Source organism: Phyllostomus hastatus, unplaced genomic scaffold, assembly GCF_019186645.2.
Source record: "Phyllostomus hastatus isolate PE091 unplaced genomic scaffold, TTU_PhHast_1.1 phas_scaffold_78, whole genome shotgun sequence".
Classification (NCBI taxonomy): Eukaryota; Metazoa; Chordata; class Mammalia; order Chiroptera; family Phyllostomidae; genus Phyllostomus; species Phyllostomus hastatus.
This window is the reverse complement of record NW_025334041.1, coordinates 19,570,252-19,577,029: the sequence shown is the minus strand read 5'-3', so window position 1 is coordinate 19,577,029 and position 6,778 is coordinate 19,570,252.

Sequence of the window (6,778 nt, the reverse complement as noted above, 5' to 3'; positions counted from 1 at the left end):
CGTTCAGTCCCCTTTCAGGGCACATACATGTGAGAGGCAACCGATCAATGTTTCTCACATTGGTGTTTCTCTCCCTCTTTTTCTTCCTCCTGTAAAAAATAAAATAAAATAATACAATTGGGACGAGGGTGATTTTTCATTTTTTAAGCACCAAATTATGCATAGGAAATTTAAAAAAATTTTTCAAGTGAATATATGAACTTCTTATTTATGACTTAAAGATTAATCTTATCTGATTTATTTCACTAGCCAGACACGGCGGACTCTTTCTATCCTGCTCCTACAGGAAAACCTCCATGTTCTCATAGTGCTTTCAAAAGACGTTTATGTGACATGTCCAAAATGTGCATCATTTACAACTCACATCGGTTTAGAAAACTGGGATCAATGGTTTCCTGAAGACGGAAAAGAAAATAAGCAGAAACAGCTGTGAAAATTATTAAAATTTCTAAAAGACCACAATTTAGCGGATTATTAGTCACCTTTTAAATCATGATTAATACCTATAGCTATGACTTCTGAAGTTGTATTATGTTGCTAATTTATTAAGTACAATATTCTCAAAAGAGAATTCACGTCTCTTCGTATGTTGCACATTCTCTTTCTTTGCAGGGCATGGGTTGGCGTAGTTAGATCGCTTTCCTTGCAGCTCCACTTGTCAGCTTTTATTGTGAGCTTTTCCTGCATGATTTTGTCTCCTAGAGCCATTTAGTTAGTTTAGTACTACTGGACTCTGGGAAAGGGAATACAAGGACCTAAAGTAATTTCTTTGGGATTACTAAACTAGCACATGAATTTTAATGAAGACTTTTTTTCCTACAGAATTACTCTTGTAAGTAAATTTTTATTTCTGTTGGTTTTGTAACTGTTTCAAACAGCACACATTTATGAATTTTGGCAAAACTGTCTCCTCCTGTTGACTGACTACGTATTCTGAGCTAATGTAGAGACTATGTATGAAGTAATATAATACTTATGCTGGCACTTGTGACCCAAGAAAGATTAAATTAAAAAAAAAAGCTAATCCCCAAACCATATCATACCAGAAACAACAGTACTTCCTTTGACATCTTGTTGCTTGCAAATACTACAGGTTTCATTGGAACTGAAGATCAAACTAATTCACAATTTTAAAAAATGATAGCTTTCACAGGGAGCTTTGCACGCCATTCTGAGGCCCTGATTTTGTGGTCGCTTCCCCCTTCGTGAGGGACTCCGCAGGACCATTGCAGGTTGGGCAATAACACAACAAAGATTTATTAAGCTCAGAAAAGGAAGCTCGCAATGCAGAAGTGGTGCCCAGGGGGCCAGCTACGCTAGCTTGCTGCCAGAATTATGATGTGATGCTTAAGTACAAAGAGTTTTATATTTTATTTCCAACCACAGGTCAGCATCAGACATATGGCCACACATATGTACTGTCTTGTTGTCTAAATTCCAAGAAAGAAGTGGTCTGGGGATCACACCTGCACTCAGCGCTTAAGGCAAGAGAAGAAGAAATAAGACAGTGCTTTCCCGATTGGAGGGGTCTCCCCAGAAGACCCCCTGTCCCTCTCTATGTTCTCAGCATCTGTCTCAGCAGCTAGACTTGCTCTCCTCAAAGCTCCTCTTCCAAGGATGCCTTTTCAGTGGGCAGAGCACTGTGTTACCAAGAAGTTGTGAAACCAGCAGAGTCGGGCGGGATTCCTGTGTGTTGTTCTGGTAACACAATGCCCCGGGGCCCTGAAAGCATTGTGCCTCCTCCGTGCCAGCATTAGTGCAGAGTGCTCTTTTTGACATCCTTGGAAAGTTTTCCTTTTATCAAAAGTGATGGTTCTGCTTTCGCCACTCCAGTTCCTGGACCTGGCACGCTCTGATCATTTTTAAATAGTTTATTTTATTCTTAGAAGTTTTATTGCATTTTCTCAATCCACCTGCCTATTTTTACAGCATTCTACCTTTCTCCTTTCCTTTCAAACATTTCTCTAATAATTTTAAACATACTTGTTTGAATTGGCAGTGCTAAACTAACCTATTTTTTTGTTTGTTTTTCAACCCTCGCTTGGGAGGAATTTTTTTTGCAAAGGTCTATACTTTTTATCTGTGAACACACCATCCCCTGGGATAATTTTTCTGTGCGACTCCAGTGTGCTGGGTTATACAGACAAGTTTCCACAGAGGATTTTTGAATTTTTGTCTGGCAGGTACCTGAGTGGCATCTCCAGCTCGGGGTCATCCCCTCTAGAAGCACAATGAGAACAGTGTAAACTTCGCCTCCACACTCACACATAGGACAGGTATAGCGTTACCCTTTTTCACAAGACCGTGTTTATTTGATTTTTGTTTTCTCTCTCAGATCTTTCCATAAAACAAGTTGTTTTCCTTGTTTTTTTTCCATGGGGTGGAGTTTTCCAGCACCTTCCCCAGGGCCCTGGCTGCAGCAGAGTCCTCAGTTTTAGCTCTCTTCCTTGCAGCGAAGTCACTTTGCACAAACCCACGTGGCACTTCTGAAGGGTCCCGGAACCGTGGGCTGGAGATGAGTGGGGTATAAAAGCAGCCCAGTCCCCTGCAGTCTCCATGTCTGAATTGATTTGTGTTCACTCATGCTCTGGGGATTACTTTTTACTCATATTGGCTCCCTGGAAAACAGAGTCCAGAGGGGCAGCATGAAGAGTGTTGTCTAAGAAGTGATTATTAAGGAGCGATTATCACCATGGTGACATGGGAGCGGCTTTATTTAAGGTCCTGGTGGAGCCATCTCTGGCTTTACCCTCATTGATTGGTGAGAGGGAGACTACGGAAGAGACGTAGGCGGGGTGGGGAGCTTGGCCGAGGCCTGGGTGTGACTGGTGGTGATTCAAATGCACGGGGCAGCAGCTGGGCGCCCCGACAGAGGCCTGATGTGGGGCAGGTAGAATGACAGCACCACCTAACTCCTTCTGGGGAGGTGGAAGAAGGCTCTACTTCCTGCTTTTGTATATTTATCCTCAGAATGAGAATTGATAACATTCAGGATATGTGTGCCCTAGTGCAAACATCTAAGAAAGTAAGCTGATCAAATAGAGGGCGAGTTAGGATATTTCCCAGAATGTCTCAAGCACACCCAGTGTTTAATATTAACCATGTTCTTAATATGGCTAATATCCTGTCTAGGCAGGTATATGTGTATACATGTGTATATGCACATGTTGCATACATATACAAAGTCCATTCAGAAGGTATCCAGCCATATAATATGAAAAATAGAGACATTTATTAAAGAAGATACAAGATACAAGAACTATTGTACACAGGACAATGACACCTCACTCCTCTTCAAAGTAGGCACGTTGAGGTCTCACACAGTTCTCCCAATCACCATCAACTGCCCTGTCATATTTTCCTGAATCTCATTGATGGTCTGAAATCTCTTCCTTTCAAAGGTGATTTTCTTTTTGAGAAAAGCCAGAAGTCGCAGGGTGCCAAATCTGGGCTGTATGGGGTTGGGAGTTGGAGAAGGAGAAGATTCAAAGTAATCATGAAATGATGAGACTCAATAAGGTTGTATAACAGAAATCTGACAGCCAGGGCCCAGCTGAGGTCAAAGAGTGTGACTTTGAAGGGTCCTCAGATAGCTGGGGTTTATGATATTTTTTCAGAAAAACAAATTGCTTCTGAATAGGAACTCATACAGTAGAGTCTGTGGAGTTGCAATTCACTCTTAGTGACTATTCCCATTTGTTTTTAACCTAAGGATTTTAGTAGCCTGGTTCTTTTCCTTTCCTTTTTGTAATTTTATATTCATATGAGATAAAGTGATGGCATATTTTATAGGTAATTTAGCAGATAATTGGGACCAAGGGAAAGGATATTAAAGAGATAAAGAAAAATTCCTTTCATCTTAAGTAACAATATTTTTTATTGTCAGTCACTGGATTCATATTCTACTCATATTCTGAGGTGTTTTTTTTTTTGTTTCCTTGCTAGGATTAAATCTTTTTTGCATGGTCAGTTATACTTGGGGACAAAATATAAAAAAAACTAAAATGCTTCTCAGCTTGATGACTTCGCACTTGACTAACAGTAAGCATAATGTGGGTGATCACAATTGATGGATGGTGTACTCACCGGGTCCTCAGCTCCTTCATTTCTAAAAAGGGTATGGTAGTAATGAATTACATTGAGTTGCTAGGAGGAAAATAAACAGTGAGATGGTAAAGGGCTGGCTAAACATTAAATGCTATACAAATACCTTTGGTACTGCCATTCAGGAAGGACTCATGACCTTTTAGATAAGTTTTACAAGATTTTTAAAAGAAGAAAATAAGCGAACAACAAAGCAGCCATTGCATTTGGAAATCAGTCCCTGAATACTTTACTGATAAGTAGACTGGTTTTTGATTAAACTTTCCTTTTGAGGAAATGCAAACAGGTTAGTAACAGGTCTTATGAATAGTTCTAATCTCTTGAAGCAGAAGGCCATTTTTACAAAGAAGGAAGCTTCAGCAAAGGCCGAAATGACTTGAAAAGGATCAGCAATATGGCAAGTGCAAAGAAAAATTCACATTAACATCTGCTTGTGTAGGTAGTAGGTCAGCTGCTCCATAATTCAGCCAGGGTGGCACGAAGAGCGGCTACTGGTACCTGGTACCTACTGGTGCTCGGTAAATGTTTGGTGCTTGAGTGAGTATTGTTTGAAAAGATCCTTATCATATAACAACCAGTCTGTTAATTAGTGTGAAATATGTTCTAATTTCATTTGCAACAAAATATTTGTTTCTGACTCTGGGTTTCCTATGGGTTTCCTATGGGTAAGACTGTAATCCTGAGGTTATGTCCCACAAATAACATAAGCAGAGGTCTGAGTGGAATGACAAGCAATTTCTTTCCTGAGTGTTACTTGTTACCATTTGCAGAACAGCTTTGTGTTTGTTTTCTCTGTTGACTCCATCAGGTAAGAAAGGTAGTATTTGTTCTACTTTTCTAAAGAAGAAGATGAAATGTCCGAGGTTATGTTTCTGCTTAATGTGTTTTGATTAGTACTTTGTAGAGACAGGACAAGAAATGAGGTTCATATCCCTGTATTCTTTTTCCTTCCTGGAAAGATCCTTTGGTAAAAACAGATACTGAATACATAAATAGTATATGAGGGTCAGGCCTTTAATAAAACTTCAGATTAAAGTAGTGAGACCCTCTGTAAAATAAAAATAAATTGCCTAGAAAAGGTCTATCACTAATACTCCTAATGGAATATCATGTCATATTAGTTGGAATAATAAGAATAGCAAATACGAGTTGCCAGTCTCATAAGTGCTTAAAATATATTAAATAATTCACTCCTTACAGCAACTCTATGCTATAGACACCACAAATATTCCTTACTATCATTTCTTCTTAGTTATCGAGTTTGGGTTTCAAAGTTAAATAACAAGGGCTACCATACTATCCAAATCAATTTGCTTCCTGACTTCCAGACAGCAAGTAGTGGGAGTTTGGATAAAAATTGATTTATTTCAATTTATTCAGTTCTCAAATTTAAATAGTAAGGACATCTATGTTGTTATATTTACTCAACACTGGAAGAAAGTGAAGTTACGTGCCCATGGCCACCTAGCTGGTAAATTGTGGATGCTGTACCTAGAACTTGAACTGAGGCAGGTGGGTTGTCAGGTGAATTCTTATTTATTATAAACCCTCTATTACATACCAGAGAGTACAGGGCCTTAAGTTTTGAGTCGAGGAGAGAAGGAAATAGAACACGGGCTGTTACAATGTGGGTGGGGAGGGGTAAGGACAAAAAAGCATTGCTGGTGATGCGGATGGATGAATTTGGGCCTCATGACATCTGCTTACCTGTGGTTTTACTTTAAAACTTGGGAAGCAAAAGGTGTCGTTTTCAAAATATCTGCTGCCCAGAAGCCCTATTTACTTTAATGTGGGAATAGGGATTAACTCATCTGGAATCAGCATTTGCTACTGAACCATCTTCCTACGGGTCCATCTGGAATTCCAGCTCTGAGGCATATGCTGAAGAGGTTCTGCTCCATTCAGCAAGTTGTACAGGAAGAAGTGTTTTGTTAGTGCTGTTTCCTAATGATACTCACTGGGCGTTAGTACCAAGAGCTGTTCCCTAGGAAAACAGCTCCATAGTCAAATGAGCCTAGAACTCACTGTGTTATACAGTGCCCATGGAGTATTGCACATTAGCATATTAAAAGATTTATTGAGTTCTGCAGGAAAGAAGTCTGTTCAACTTTGCTTAACCAAGCATTTTTTCAAACAATTTGATCAAAATAAATTTGGAAGGGGTTTTATTGCTGTTATTTGCATAATATTTATTAACAGTCCATGGGATACACTTCAGGAAATCTTGAATTAATATAAAAAATGTTTCATCAAGATAGATGTTTTATAGAATGAGATCACTGCTTAGTTGATATGATAATGTGCAACCTACTCCTAGAAAGATAAAGCTACTTCTACTTTCTGTATAAATTCTTATGTATACATTATATTACCTGACTTTTAAAACCACTGTTTGAGCAGGTAGGGAAGCTTTCCTCATCTCACTTGACACAGGGAAAACGTGACAGAAAGGGTAGTGTCACGCTCCTCAGATATCCAGAGCTGCCCTCACCGATGCGGTCACCATGTGTACAAATGTGTTGAATCACTGTTGGGGGTCCTTGTGCTTGAAGTTCTATTCTTCATCGTGGTGGCTGGTTTGTATTGATTGATCATCTTTTGTGGTGGTCCTGCTGTGAGATATCTCATATAACATCTGTCTGCCTTGGAAAGGCAAGTTTATGACCTTGGAACC